This window comes from Equus asinus, chromosome 16 (genome assembly GCF_041296235.1).
Source record: "Equus asinus isolate D_3611 breed Donkey chromosome 16, EquAss-T2T_v2, whole genome shotgun sequence".
NCBI classification, from domain to species: Eukaryota; Metazoa; Chordata; class Mammalia; order Perissodactyla; family Equidae; genus Equus; species Equus asinus.
Window position 1 is genome coordinate 35,636,493 of NC_091805.1, and position 16,099 is coordinate 35,652,591.

General features: G+C 45.7%; 1 long non-coding RNA gene across 1 annotated transcript; it reads left to right on the forward strand.

Moving 5' to 3' along the window:
* The first annotated feature begins 2,274 nt into the window (after positions 1-2,274).
* On the forward strand, positions 2,275-14,059 carry LOC123277746 (uncharacterized). Its single transcript, XR_006514959.2, has 5 exons — positions 2,275-3,289; positions 4,250-4,358; positions 6,938-7,049; positions 7,298-7,378; positions 11,904-14,059. It is a non-coding gene; the product is annotated as an uncharacterized lncRNA (long non-coding RNA).
* Positions 14,060-16,099: the final 2,040 nt, after the last annotated feature.

A 16,099-nucleotide genomic window follows, 5' to 3' on the forward strand; every position in this document is an offset into this window, starting at 1 on the left:
GGGCAGCAGATTTCCTGGAAATGAGTGTCCAATTGGGGTTAACGACATGACGTGCACAGTTGGGTCAGTGAGTGGCTTCCCCAGCTATGAATTCCCAGGAAATACCATGAGAGTGGATCATAGCTGCTCAGAGAAGGATGTTCCTCTTTCCAGGTTTGTACGCCTGTTCCCAGAGGACTTCAGACAGTCGATCTGATTCATTTATCAGACTGGGAAATGCTCTTCAACTTCTACCGCATTATGTACTCGTCTCCTGATAACGTGTCCCAGAGGAGACTACACTTCTAAGTGCAGCATTTTTGTGCAGGGTGGCTCCCTACAGGCAGCACAGCCAATGGCAATGTCATTTATTGCAGAAATGTCCATTACTCACCACATAATTAATGAAATGACCTCTCTACTCATTCAGTATCTTGAGAATTATTTTTAAGCATAGATTCTCCTCTGTTGGGAAGCTCAAGCGTGGCCCCGATTAAAGATGGTAGGTGATGCCACTGCCTTCTAAGCTGCTGCTTAGCTGTCCTTTTTGTTCCCCATGGTTATATAAGAGCCTGAAGGCAAAGAAAATGGACCTAATTCTGAACTGTCTTTGACAGTAAGAGCTCAAATAGAGTTGCTATGTGGCCCAGTACAATCCCTAGGTCTACTTTGACCAAGAACTGAGTCTCTGAGAGTCAGGTGGAACAACGAATGATGATTGTGGTGGAAGGCAGCATTTAAAGGAGTACTTGGGTGGATTTTTTGGAGATGCAGTGGACAGTGCAAGGATGGGTAGGGACACATTTAAAGGTCAGCATGCCATTGGGATTTGGGTTGGCTGAAGAAGCTGGATTAAAGTTATTTTGCAGTATTTAATGGTGGGCTAAGGAAATCTATAAAGTACAAAGTGTGGCTGGTTTGTGTGGTTACTTTTTAAACTAACACCCAAAGGGCAGCTCCTTTCAGTGAGATGAATTACGCTAACCCACAGTGTTCTCAACTGGAGGGGTATCTCTCTTCCTCTCTCTTCGGAAAGTTGAAGGCATTCAGGCCTGTGAGGTTGGAGTTGGTGGGAAAATATGTTTGAAAGACATCCGGCATCTCTCCCCTGTCACAGGCATCAAAGGTGCACAGCTGGTAGATAGGCTGTAGAAATATTTGAGAAATATTGTCTCTCTCCCCACCTCACCTGGGCCTTTTAACCAAAGGGTTCTAGGATGTCAGAAGACATAGATGTGAGAAGATTCGAAATTATAGGAATAGTTAATCTTTTAATTCTCCTAGCCTTTTTGAGGACATTTCAACAAAAGGAACAGAACTTGGGTGCTGGCAATGGGCTAGAAAAGGACACAAGGGCAAGGGCTATGCTGGCGGGATGGAGGGGTTGGTGCTTTTCATGTAATATGTTGGGAATGTTTCCTGTGCCTCAAGGATATGATTTTGTGTGACAGCTTGTAGCATGAAGTGTGGAGCTAAGGGAGCTGGCCTTAAAACATGAAACAAGAAGGATCTCCCTATTAGAACACTCATTTCTGCTTCTTTATCCAAATTCCCCTCATATACAAAGAAAGAGTCTCAGAAATTCTTCCTTGATAGAAAAGGAAGGTCACATGATATATAGCTCTGGACACAAGTTTTTTAAAAAAAATGATACTTGATCCTTAATAGCATAGAAGACACGTTACCAGTTCCTGTTATCTCCAAAGAAAGCTTGCTTTATGGTCGTGTAAGAGATCACTGGCTGGACTTTGGGTTCAGCTTCTTGGTCTGCTGCAGGGACCTCCTTTCTTCTCTTTCCTCTGGAGACCCCATCTGGCTTTGGCTGGTGTGTCAGTTAGGTCCTCCATGAAGTAGATGGTAAGATGGAGTTAGAGGACAAGAGGTTTACTGGGGGTGATGCCTGTGAAAAATAAAAGGGAGAAGCAGCAAAATTGAGAGGGGAAAGTCTCAGACTGCTATATGGATGTGACTATCTCAGCCAACCCAGTTGGGAGTTCTCAAGTAAAGGCTGCCGTCAGAGCAGTCCCATATTAGACAGAAATGACCACATCCCAGTCCCCCTGCCATGCTGAGTCATTGACTGGGAGCCTCCAAGGAGGAGCATGGCCAAAACTCAAAAATCTAGATGAAGCCTGGAATTGCTAAGAGCTGTAAGCTGTCAGCCCACTGCACTCCCTGAAGCTGCTGGCAAGTTATTAATTTTTTGATGCCAGACCTGAGTAGGACACCTCTATGGCTGCCACAGCTGGCACTGTTGTCACGAGGTCTTCTTGCTATCTTCTGACCCACCTTTTCATCATTGGGTTTATCCAATGTCTTTATCATGATATGTGGTGAAAACATCGAAGAATGAGTCCAGAGACCTAGGTACTACTTCAGATTGTTGGCTAAAAAACTTGGCCCAGGGACAATTCATGCCCCTGTCTGTGTCTTCTGAAATCTCTAAGATCCCTCCCAACCATGACACTTCAAAGGTTAAGATCTGTTCTGGGATTGTCAGGATTCTGCATAACATGTCGGTGGCGATCTCTTCTAAGAAGAGTGACTTTTCTTGCATGGCCTGGGGGTTAAGAATGGTTATGCATCATGGCCTTCAAATGCTCTCAGGGCTCACCCACTCTTGCTCCTTTTCAGTTTATGTGGATCCATGATGTGGAAATTCTCCAGCCTACATCCATGTTTGCACTCCTTCTAGTCTGTGTACTGAGCACCCATGATATTCCAGGCACGGTGCTAGATCTGAAGGTGCTAGATCCGAAAAAGGCATAGTCCTTGGCCTCAAGGAATCTAGTGGGAGGGGCCTCGTGAACACTCAATTGCCATAAGACTGTGGAGGGCTGCGGTGTGCCCGGGTGCTTGGGAATGCTGTAGCGTGGATTCCTACTTGGTCTTCAGGGGGCCGGCACTGAAGAGAGGCTGACCAAAGAGAAAATCAAAGTCGAGTCCTCATGGATGAATAGGAGTTCCTCGGACGAGGGTGATGGTAGGAAAAGGTGTCACTGAGCAGGTGAGGAGGGCATTCCAGGTAGAAGGTCCGCAGGAGCAAAGGTTCAATGGGGAGAGAGGAGAAACGCACCATTTAAAACGTGTAAGCATAAAGTGAGAAGAAAGGGGAAGTCAGGAGGTGCTATGCCGAGCTCCGCTAAAGAACAAGTCCTGAGGGCAATAGGGAGCCACAAAATGGCTGAAAGCAGCAACAACAAAGACTTGGCTTTCTCACACCTGCTCCCACACGCTGGGCTGCCTGGAGAAAAGTTACCACAGCCACAGCCCGACCCGCGCTCTCTTGCCACAGACCTTTAGAAGACAGGTGAGCGTTACTGTAGATGCAATTAGGAGGCGGTGGGCGTGCGAATGTGTGGTGAGTCCGCCTCTCTGAGGGACTTTCTGAGGTGAGTTTTTCCCCATAGGTGGCAGTTACCGATGTTATTACACATCAAGGTCATGTCAGGGTAGCTCAGGCTCAGCACACTGTAATGGGAAGCGCACTGGCTGGGGTTTGAGACCTCAGTTCTCATTCAGGTGGCCCCGTTTACCACCTTGAATGACACCCTAGCCAGCTGAAACCTTTTTCAGTTTACTCAGTGGCCTTCCCGCTTTAGAAGAGGTCCGCTGATTTCGTCAAGTGCCTCCCCACCTCGTGCGGTGCCTCGTGTATACGGCGGCGGTTGTGGGACTGCGCTCCCTTACCAGCATCACCTGGGGGCCTTCTAGAAATGCAGATTATTGGGCTCCATTCCAAACTTACTGAATCAGAAACTCTGGGCATGGGACCCAGAAATGTTGTGTTAACAAGCCCTCCAGGCGGTCTGGTGAGGGTTTAAGTTTGATAACCACAGATATGGGGTAAACTTTACTAAAAATTTGCGGCACCAAACACGGGAAAACACAAGCCTTCTCTCCTTAGTCCTACTTGCTGCAGCTTCGCAGTAGCACCAGGAGAGGGCGCCGACGGACCTGCCTTGCCTTGTAGCAGAGCCCAGCGCGAGGGTAAACACCAGAACTGAAGTTCTATCTGTTGCAGAAGTAAATTACATATATACGAAAAAGGACTTCAAAAGGCTGTGGTATCAAAGGCAGTTAAAGAGAAGGCAACGCTCAGAGTCGCAGTTGCAGAGGGCAGCGGCGGCGGCTCCATCAGCCTACCAAATTCCGGAAGCATCTTGGGCTGAAGTATTTTCTTTGCAGCATTTTCTCGAGCCCCTTTCCTTTGACATACACGAGCCTTCTGGCTTTCCTTTGTTCTTTTTTTTTTTTTTCTACACGTCAGGTTTTAGCTCTGACAAGCCCCCAGCGTCAAAGGCGTTAGATCTGCGTGCTGCACCAGCCATGTCGGTTCCGCATTGTTCTGCAGCGCTTTGCAGAGTTCACAGCCAAGGGTGAGCAGGGAATGCCACCTCCCCACCCCTCCACCACTTCCTCATTCAGACCCCGCCACCTTTAGTGTGCCGACCACCTTTTGATCTCCAGGGTTGCCTTTGTGTCCCCGCCTGTGCTCCAGCTTCCGGGAGCCCCTTTCTGTTGAGACATTCACAGCCGGAGCTCCTGCACCGCGGGGCTTTGCAGAGAAAGGCGGAGGGGCCAGCCCTCAACTCAGCGCTGAACGCTGGGGCGGTGAGGGAGATGAGAGCAACAAAGCCTCCCCCACTTTTCCTTTTCTTACTCCCTGGCACTTGCATATCCGTCCTTTTCACTGAGTCACACTCACATCAGGAAATCCGAGAGTGGTGCGGTGAGCACAGAATGACTTGGGGTTTTGCATTTGTCTTAGCTGTTCCCCAAAGAGAAATATTTAACTCTGGGAAGGAATGAACACGTCAGGGGCCTTATTATGGTGTTCGCGCTATTAAGCGGTTTAGAAACTTCCCTGCAATCGTGTTCTGTAAATTTCATCCCAAAACAAATGAAAAGATTGCATCTTCCAAAATAGTATAATTCAAAATAGTGAGGCGTCATTATTTTTTTGACAACTTTTTAACGGTAATTTTAGGTTTACAACAAAATAGGAGGAAGATACAGTTTTCACATACCCCCCATCCCCACACATGCACAGCCTCCCCCATTATCAACGTCTGTCTCTGGAGTGGTACATTTATTTATCAAGGATGAACCTACATTGACACATCATTATCACCCAAAGTCCATAGTTTACATTCCAGTTCACGCTTGGTGCCATACATTATATGAGTTTACGCAAACGTGTAACGACATCTATCCCCCACTGTGGTATCATACAGAGTAGTTTCAGTGCCCTAAAAATCCTCTGTGCTCTGCTTATCCATCCCTCCCTCCCCCCCAACCCCTGGCAAACATGAATCTTTTTATTGTCCATAGTTTTGCTTTTTCCAGAATGTCATATAGGTGGAGTCATATCCTATGTAGCTTTTTCAGATTGGCTTCTCTCACTTAGTAATACGCATTTAAGGGTCCTTCATGTCTTTTCATCATAGTTCTAGGCATCTCCTACTTTTGGGGGGAGCAGGGAAGGGAACTGTGTAAGGATCTGTACTAGGAAACAAATGCCTATAGATGTAGGAGAGACATATTTTCTAATATGAAGAATATACACAGACACTGTTCCTCAGTTTACGTGGAGGTCCGCATATATCTATTCTAAACAACAAATTCAAATGGAAAACGCTCCACTCCTCCCCATGAGCGGAAGAAGGAGAGGAAAAAGAAGGGGGCAATCATTTAAAGCATGGTTTTATGATGACAGATTTAATGCCATGAAATCATATGGTGTTTTGCTCCTTAGGGCCAAGTTGTCTCCAGTTTGCAGTGAATATATACTTAAATGATGGTGTGTGACTGCAGAGTTGTTATCTTGACTTTAGAATAACAAGAAAGAAAATAGAGAAGCTGCACAGGCACTCCACAGCTGTTCTTGATTTGTCGTTATGATAAAATTAAGTTTTTTTGTTTGTTCTTTGGTTTTTGCCAGTCCCTGACAAAGATTCTCTCCTTGACCAAACTCTAATCAGGCTCCTCTGAGCTCTTTTTCAATTAGGCTTGACTTTTGTACTTCCCTGTTTATCTCTGCATTGTCCAATTTTAGCAAGAATTCTAAGTAGATTTAACCAGAGTCCCCCACCCTAGATATCTAATCACCCTTAATATCTAATGAAACTCCTCATGCTCCATCCCCTCCAGGCGGTGTCTGATCACCTTGTCCTGCCTTCAATAAGAATCCTGTTAGGTGGGTTTAGCCAGGATGCCCCCTCACCCCTCATGGGTCCTCTTAGTACTTTTCTATCCACTGACCCCTACCCTGCTCTTTGGCTATAAATTCCCACTTTTCCTTGTTGCATTTGGAGTTGAGCCCAATCTCTCTCCCCCACTGCAAGACTCCGTTGCAGTGGTCCCTACATCTACTGTGATGGCTCCCCTCGAATAAAGTCTGCCTTACAGTTCTTCAACAAGGGTCATGAATACTTTTTTTTTTAACATCCCTCACAATGGACTAAAATTCTGAAGCTGCTCCATCATTTTCTGAATAACAGGGGAACTGGTCTCTCTCCTCCGATTTTATTTTCATTTCTACAAAATTGCAGATTACTATCCTTTCCTTCCACCTCATGCCGATGAACCAACGTCTACTGCTGTATCCCCAGAAGAGGATTGACAGAGAGTAGGAGCTCCAGCAATGTTGCTGAATAAATAAGCAACTCCAACATTTGTGCTCTCTCTACCAGACTGACTTCCTTTGGCATCTGGGCGCTTCTCACATCGCAACAGCCTTTCCGGCTAGGGGCAGGGGCTGACCCTCCTTGCTAATCACCCAGAGGTTAAACCTCCTCTTGGGAATCAGGAGATTGTATTGCTTGCTCAAGACCCAGATGGCTTGTGTTGTGTAGCTCTCACCAGAGGTCCCTGTTGTCCCTTCTCCTGTCAAAATCCCTGGGGGATACCCTGGCTGGTCCACCCCCAGCTCCTCTCCCTGCCTGACCCGTTGCAGGCTATATGCCTGGGATCTCCTTGCTCCTGTTGAAGTGGAGAAGACATGGCTGCCGTGGACTGGCTGGGGCTGGGGAGAAAAGCCAGATGAAGCTTCACTTGACTGACCAGAGGTAGGAAGGTTGTCTGGCAATGGCAGCATCCGAAATCCGTTTGTTGGCATTACATGCCTTTTACTTAGATCTTTGAATGTTCCCAGTGGTCTCATTCAGATTACTCTTAGAATATCTTTAAATCGTTGTGTTTCAAGTGTCCCGGGCCCTGTGACACAAACATCTGGGTTTGGGGGGTGGACTTGCTTACGTCTAGGACTGTGCTGGGGTTTCAGGGTAACACCCTCCCTGTTTGCTCTGTCCTGCAGCCCAGCCAAGGTCACTGAGCCTCCACCTGAACCAATATTTCAGCTCGGCCTGAAATTCTAAGGACATCTTTACTGCACAAGGTCAGCCTCTGTTGGTTTCCCTTTTACTTTATAAGACTCTGAGACCCAGGTGTAGGAACTAGATTCTTGCCTCATTTTTTGCGTCCAAGCTCTGCTTATATCCCCATTCTGGTAACTGAGTCCTGGTCTTGTCTCCCACAGAGTCTGAGCCCCTGACTTCATTCCCTGCTCGGGACCCGCGGCCCTTCAGGAATTTTTTGGTCAACTTCTCTTGCCCGCCTCTTGCCCCTGTATCCTGGGACCAGAGTCTTGCTCCGAATGCTGGGTTCTGCTCAGGGCGCCTGCTCCCAGGTGCTCCTGAGACAAAATGCTGCCCCGCTTACTTGGTCCTCTGGGGCAGTGCTCCACTGCCCGTCTCCCTGTTGGGTGCACCTGGGCTTCATGACATCAACACTGCAGGTTCATGCTTCTTCCTAGGACTGACTCACCCAGAGAGATTTCTGTGTCTTCAGGTCCCAGCTGTCCCAGGTTTGGCCCATCGCTTCAGTCTTACCCCTTCCCACCTTCTTCACACAACCTCAAGAGTGACTTGCCAAAAACAGACATTTGATCCTGTTGCTGTTTGGCTTAAAACCCTTCCTGGGCCCCTCCTTGCCTTCGGCATAACATTCCCATTCCGCGTGGTAGTAGCACCTCAGCCGACTGTGGTGGGGTGTAGTTTCGTATTGTGGCTAAAAGTGTAGACCCTAGAGTCAGGCTGCCCGCATGCAGACACTGCCTGTGTCACATATGAGCTGTGTGACCTTGCTCTCTGAGCCTCAGTTTCCTTATCTGTAAAACGGGGATAAGATATTTATTCATTGAGTTTATTCATGAGGGTTTTTTGTTTTTTTAAGGATTGGCACCTGAGCTAACAACTGTTGCCAATTGTTTTTTTTTTTCTTCTTTATCTCCCCAAACCCCCCCTGTACACAGTTGTATATCTTATTTGCAGGTCCTTCTAGTTGTGGGATGTGGGATGCCGCCTCAACGTGGCCTGACGAGCAGTGCCATGTCCGCGCCCAGGATCCGAACCCTGGGCCGCCGCAGTGGAGTGCGGGAACTTAACCACTCGGCCACAGAGCCGGCCCCTATTCATGAGGATTAAATGAGTTAATATACCTAAAGCATTTAGAACAGAATTTGGCACATGATAAGCATTATGTAAGTGTTAACTGTTATTATTTTTCAAGATTGAGTCTATAGCCATCCACTTTTACCAGATATGGCATCCAGACTGAACCACAAAATTCCCCTTGAACATGTCCTTTTTCATGTTTATATCTGTATAAGTGCTGTTCCCCTGCATGAAATACTTTTCTCATTTCTTCTAGCCTAACTTTTACTTGTATTTCAAAACCCAGGAGGATTTCACCTCAGGAGATGCCCTCCTTTGCCTCCCATATGATTTAGATGAATCTACCATAGTGCACAAGCAACATCTAGCATCACACTTATGCTGTCTTTTAACCTGTGATTTGCATATTGCTTCCCTTGCAAGACTGGAAACATCTTCAAGGGAAGGGATGCTTCTCAGTGTTTGCATCTCCAGCGCCTAGGGCAGCGTTTGCAGAGAGCAAATGCTCAGTGTATGAATCCCATTGCTTGTGAAGCTGTGATTATGACCCTGGTCTCCTTGGCTATCACAGGAACCAAGCCCCACTCTGCTTTGGTGTAAGCCCAGAGTAGTTCAAGCCAAGGGCGCTCCGACGTGGACTCAGTCCCTGGCCGGTGATGACTCATTGCTGGGGCTTTCCCTTCCAGGGATTCATCTCCCTTCCAGGGATTCATCTGATAGACGGGAGCTCCTAGAACTCCTTACCTCCCATTGGATGCGTGATTCCAGCACTGTCACCAACCTCGAAGGGGAGATGCTCTAGCCTGGGGACAAAGAGCTGAACAAAGACTTTCTCGCTGCAGAATGTGTGACAGTGACATAATGAGAAATATATATTTGATCTCCACCTCTAGTTCCTGACATAGAGCTCCTAAAACCCTTGTAATTTCCTGAGTGACAGGGGTGAGAGGAGCATATTTTGTTATAATTGGTCTTTAGTCCCTGGTTCCTGATACCAGACAGAGCTTCTAAGACTTTGGAATCTCCAGAGTGGTCAGAGTGTCTTTTTGTATGTTGATGAGATGACTGGTCCAGGGGCTGGAAGGCAGCTTCAGGATAGGGGGCTGGTTGCCAGAGGAACCAGCCGTGTGATTAGAAGGTTGGAAATTGCAGCCCTCCTCTGCCGACCTCCAGGGAAAAAGGAGGGGCTGGAGACTAAGTTCAATCACCAATCACCAGTGATTTAATCAACCCTGTCTATGTAATGCTCCCTCCTTAAAAACCCTGAAAGGAGTTTGGAGGACTCCCAGGTTGGTGAAGACATCAGGGTACTGGGAGCGCCGTGTGCCTGGAGAAGGCAGGGAATCTTTGCTCCCCTTCCCACATACCTTGCTTTGTGTCTGTGTTCCATTTGACTGATCCTGAGTTTATAGCCTTTATAATAAACTGGTAATAGGAAGTACAGTGTTCCTCTGAGTTCTGTGAGCTGTTCTAGCAAATCACTGAACCTCAGGAAGGGGTTGTGGGAACCTCTGGTTTATAGCTATTTGGTCAGAAGTGTGGGAGGCCTTGACTTGCAATTGGTGTCTGAAGTGGGGAGGGCAGTCTTGCGGGACTGAGCCCTTAGCCTGTGGGCCCTGCACTAACTCTGGGTTGTTAGTGTCCGATTTGAGTTGTAGGATACCCACTTGGCGTCTGGAGAGCTGGAGAACTGGTCTGTGTGGGAAAACTCGCTCAGATTTGGTGAGTAGTGAGTAGAGGAACAGTTCTCCTTTTAGTGACCATGATTGACACGTTTTTGAGAGATCCTCAGAGAGTCAAAGAAGAAATACCCTGACTAGCAGAGATTTCTAGTTACCAAAAAGTATCTATTTCCCCCTTTACTTAGGAGCAGTAATTTATTCAGAGTAGCCATGAGTCCAACCTAAAGACCGCATTTTCCATATACCTTCCATATACCAGCAACTGAGTGCGGCCATATGAGTAGATTCTGGCCAATGAGAAATGTTGGTTGATGCCTCTGGCAAGTGTTTGTAGAAGGAGAAGAATGTACCCTTCTTCCTGCATCCAGTTGTTTGGAAAGTGGTTGCGATAGCTGCAGCTATAACAGCCATTGTGGGCCATGAGGCTGAGGCCGTCAGCCTAGAAGTGGAACAGAAAGCTGAAAGGAGCTGGGTCCTTGACTGCCGTAAAGCCACCACAGCAGCCCTGGCTTGCCAATCTCTGGCTTTTGCCAGGGGTCTTTTTGATTTTCTGTTTCATGCAGCTAAACCTAGTCCGACTGTTCTGATGTATAATTTGTTCTTGTCCTAGCAGGAGCAGGTGGAAAACTTCTGGGTAATTTTGGACCATGTCTCAAAATCAAGCCTCCAATGGACTTTCGAGGCTGCTCTGAGAGTCTGTAGATTTCCAGCCTGTGGAAACTTTTGACAATCTCCCGTCTTTGACTGTGTATACCCTCCTACTTCCTGCTCCTGCTCCTGTGTGATTCCTGACCTCTCCCTCAGCTCTCTGGTTTCTTTTGGCCTTCATTCGGATTTGACCCCCTGCCTGGTGACAGACCCACTGGCCAGCCTGTTTCCCCACCAAACCCCAAGGCTCCCATCCTGCCTCACTGATCGTGTAACAACTCTGAGATACACTCTCTCACAAGTAGAAACAGCAGAAGGAGTGGGAGACAGACTCTCTGAAGCTCTGCTGATAGTAATCTCTTTTTCTCCACGAGCCCACAGGACCTGCATTTTCACATGAGCTCAATATACCTGAGGTCACCATGTCCCACCTCTCAGATGGACACTTTCTGTGCTGGGTGAGCCCCCAGGGACTGCCAGCCGTTTAGAGCCTACTGTGGAAGGCTGGGGGTTACTATTTCATGTTGGCCAGCTGATTTATGAGGGAAGCCATTTTGCAGCAGTCTGAAAGAGGCCATAAATTGAGGGAAAGCCACGGCCACCTGGCCTTGCACTCCGTCAGTGTGATCACTGGCAGCTTGGCCTCACCCTTGGGATGTTTCTTTCCCACTGCTAACCTTAATCACCAGCTTAATTAGACTCTCTTAGAGATGATTACATCTTTCTCTGATGAGAACATATTCCATCAGGCTGAGGGCGGAACACCCTGCTCTGGCTGCTTCCCATGGGACGGCCCTGGTGCACAAGGTTACAATGGCCTCGTTAGACCTCACACAGGGAATTTACGGGTTGAGAAACGTGTTTTTCACAACATGTTCCCACATCCAGGGTTGTGTTTTAATTAACCTTCAATCTCAGGCAAATATGTGACCGCCCACTTGAAGGGTATCGGTTTCCTTTTTTGGCAGAAATTCAGGGGCCCCCTTTCAAGCTGGCCAGTGTTTCTCAATCTGGGTCCTTGGGAGATGGCCAAATGGCAGCAGCAAGCCTTCTAGCTGCTCACACAAAGGTGGCACCAATTGCTATTGTTTCTATGACAACTGATGGCTTTTTTTTTTTCTTTTTCATTTCCTAAAAGCTGCCTGTGTGATGGATGGCAGTGTGTGGAAGAAATTTGTGAGGCAGTGACTAGCCGGTGGATTGCTGAAGCAAAAGGACGCCGTGATTCCATTGTCTCTCCTGGTCCTGGCTCTTTGTCTCTGCGGTTCCGTTCCCGTGTTTGTTATGCAAGTCACATAGGAGTAGGAATAATAGCTGCAAGGCTGAACGGAGAGAGACCCCCGCAATTTGTATGCAATCTCATTTGAACTCTTGGATTTTGGAAGGCAGTTTTGCTGCTTTTTTTTTTTTTAAACTCTGCTGTTCAGCTTCTTGTGCTTAATGAGGCCTTTCAGAAGGGAAAACTAGCAAACAACAAAACAAGAGTTCTACCCTTTAAGCAATTGCTTTCTAAATTCTCTATCAGAATACAGTTGCACTATGAAGGTAAGGTAGGGATCTCTATATTTGTAATCTACAATGGCTGCATCACACAAACCAGTCTCCGTGTGGCTGCTCTAACAGCCACGGCGTTTAACATCCCATTTCATTAAATGAGGAAACTGTAGGAAAAATTAACTTTCTGAGGATAATAATTACCTAATTAGTTAAATAGCTCTGGTGCGTTGTTCCCAATCTGAGGGCCAAATATCTTTGGAAGGACCTTAACATCAATGCAAAGTATGACAAATCTATCAGAAGACCAGGATTTTCCACAGTCTGAGTAAATACAATGGCTCCCACAGATTGGTAATTTTATTTTTCAACTGTGTGTGTGTAGACGCTGTTCCATGTAGTAAAATGCAAATTCATTCTAAAAAACAGCTGTATAAGCAGAAGCTTTTGTCGTTATTCTCTCAGTGAGCTGACACAAAACAAGTGCTTGCCTTAATGGGAGAGGGCTGTTGGCATTTTTAATATTAGATGCGGGTTCTCATAGGCAAAGTGTTTTGAGAACTCCTCTGTCTAGTTTTCCCAGCTGGGTAGAGAAGTTCCAAGAACATTTTGGAGGCTGGGGCCTCAGACATCTGAAGAGGTGTTTACAGGTTGCATTAGTTGTCTGGGCAGTTACAGAGATCATTCTATAGAGAGATTTAGGTACACAAAGGTTGAGTCCTGGGTTCAAGGTCACACAGCCAGAGGAGTCTTGCATCTAGTTCTGGACCATCAGCATGTGATGTAAACGCTTGGAGGAGGGGGAGAAAAAACACAGAACTTGACGGGGCTTGCCTTAAACCATCTCTCTGAGTCCTTCTAACTTTCACTTTCTGAGGCTGTATCTTGTAGTGCAAAGTGGCCTGCAACTGTCTAAACTGACTATTTTGTAAGCTGAGAGGGCAGGAATAATAGCGAAGTTACCCAGGCAAGTGGCATCTGAACGTGGCTGGAGAACTTGTGGCTTGAGAACTCTCTGGGGAGTTTCATTCCATCGCAGTATGCTGGGGGTCTGCTCAGAAGGAGACTGCATGACTTTCAGAACCCCCGAAGTCCACCTTTGTGGCTTTATTTCTCTTGGTTCCACTTCTCGGGCCCTTCCATACATCTACTTAAAGGATCGGGTCTTCAGGTTCTTTCTTGCTCAGTTTCCTCCAACCACCACTAAACTGGGACATACAGCAGATGGCAAGATGGATTTAGGAGACACTGTGTGTCCAAATTATGGCTCTGCCACGAATTAGATGTGTGATGTCTCTAGGCCTCCGTTTTCTTTTGAAAAAAAGTAAAAGATAAAACCTACCTAGTAAGTTTTGAAGTATAAACGAGTTAGTGGAGGGAATGCCCTGAGTCGATTGGGGCCACATATAGGTACTCAGTCAATGAGTGACTTGTAATTACTCAGAATGCCCTTCTTGGTCTGTAAACATTCAACCTATGCACTTTCATTGAGATTTTCCTGAAGCATCTTTACAATTGTGAAGCCTTCCCAGCTCATTCTAGTCTACAGTGTCTCTTCCTGTTCTGAACTCTCTCATCTACTTATTTAACAATTGATCTTGCAATGTTTTATGATATTTTTGTGTGCACAAAACTTTAAATTATATCTTTTGTTAGAAATAACTTTTCTGTGGAATTCCCTCTGTTTGCCTGTGAGATTTTGAGACTATGTGACTATGGCTTATATATCCTTTAGTCTCCAGTGTCCTGCACTTTGACAGTTTCTTGGTAAGCATGTCAATAAGAGCTGTTTGAGTTAATAAACGCATTTCTAGTGTTGACTGTTTTCCTGAACATGGCGTGAAGGGATCCTGTTTGGGACATGTGGATGGTCGTCTGGGCAGGTTTTAAGGTATCAGTTAGAAGGTATTGCTACTCAAAATCTAAGCTCATGGTTATGAGAGAATTGATAGAACTGTGAATACTGAGCCTGCTTGCATCCTGGCCCCCCACCAGGGCCATTGAACATTTCACATTAGTAATAACTTCCTTGCAGGGTACTGTGGGCTCCCCATGAATAGTTAATTAGGGGGAGCAGGTTCATTACTGCAAAGTGGTTGAGTTCGGAACAAGCTAAATAAGAAGATTAAAATCATTTCAGAGGAAACATTTCATGGGATATTAATACATTGCTGTAAATAATGAAAGATAATGAGAGCATTAAATCCTAGCAACAATATATCAAGTGCAAGGGAACTAATTTGTAAATGAGTGCTTTGCTTCTCTCTGAGACGCATTTTCATTTGCTGGAAGAAATGCTGAGAATGGCCACCAAGGAGGCATCTTTGGTAAGATTTGCGTGCAGCATTTAATAGCTGAGTGGTCATGGGCTCTTTGCAATGTTTGGGCTTGGATTCGTTAGCAGTGAAAAATAAATACCCTGGGGGGAGCAAAGACAAGTGGTTTTTTAAAAAAGAATTAATAACATTTCCTTAATAGAGATGAGAATTTCACTGGGTGCTTTCTCATAGCATATTTTTATGTCATTCCCAGGAGTGGATTCCAAATACAGGGATTTTACTGGCATCCATAGATGGGTGGGTGTGGGACAGAGGAGGCACTGGTGGTGGCAGTTCTCTAGGATCTAGCTTACCATTTCCCTTTCTGTGACATGGTGGTACCAAGAATGGGACGGATGTTTAGGAGAGGAACTGAGAGGGAGACACATGAGGCTGCAGATTCTTTTCACTTGCCTCTGATTTGCTCCAGAAATATCCCACTGTGAAAGCAGGAAGAAGGGAATAGGGATTCAGAAGGGCTAGTGGAGAGACAAGAAGAAATCCCTCTTGCTCCTTGTGCCTGGGCTTTGACTGTACTCCATCCTGAGAGTGTACAGGCTGGTCTCTGGAGGCTGTCAAAAGAACAAGCCAGGTTTTGTGAAATCTAGTGTTGGTGGGTAAGCGGAGGTTTGAGCTTCCTTTGACATTTACCTTTCTTCCTTTTTTATTGACCTCAAATTTGAGTTAAATTAACATTACTTAACCTAGTCCAGTTCTTTGCTCTCCTTGCTAAATATCCCACAACATCTCCTTGAATTTCATGGAAAAAGACCTGGAGATGCAAAGGTAGATCAGTGATTTACTAGGGCAGAACCAAGAATAGAATACAAAACCAGGGATGAGCAGTTACTTGCTTTAACTGTTATCTGTTCTCTGTTATCAGTAAGAGCTTATTATGTTGCTAGGATACATTCTGGTCACTGTTGAAGGGCATTGTTCTACATACAATGAAGACACTTGGCTTGATTCACTGCCTTGGAGTCTTAATAGTCATATTATTTCTTTCCCCAATTCACAAAATTTTCTAATTCATCATGAGTGTTTTAGTCAATTAGTACAAATTAGAAAGGTCCTATAGACTACAGATTTCCTGCAGGACCCTCTTTGGTGATTACAAATCCAGTTTCACTAAATCTTGGCAAGGATAAAGCAATTATCTCAAGTTCACAGAAGACTTCACATTTCTCTCATTTTTTCCTATATTGTCCAGTAAATTCAGTATTATTATTTGAATGTCAGATTACATCTTTTGAATTATACACACCTCAATAAGCAAAGATAAACTTAGAAATTTAGTAGAGTCTTTTTCTAAAGAATCAGCTCACCAACTCTCTAAACCTTTCTTCTGCATCTTAAACACCAAGGAACAAGAATCGGGACAGGAGCACTTCCAAAAGCAACACTGCATTTTTTTTCTTGCACAGAAATTCTAATGCTGATCTATTCTGCAATCGGATTTCATTGGAGTCTAAGGCAACTTGATTTATGATCCGTTAAAAAATAGTATTAAATATTTTCTTTC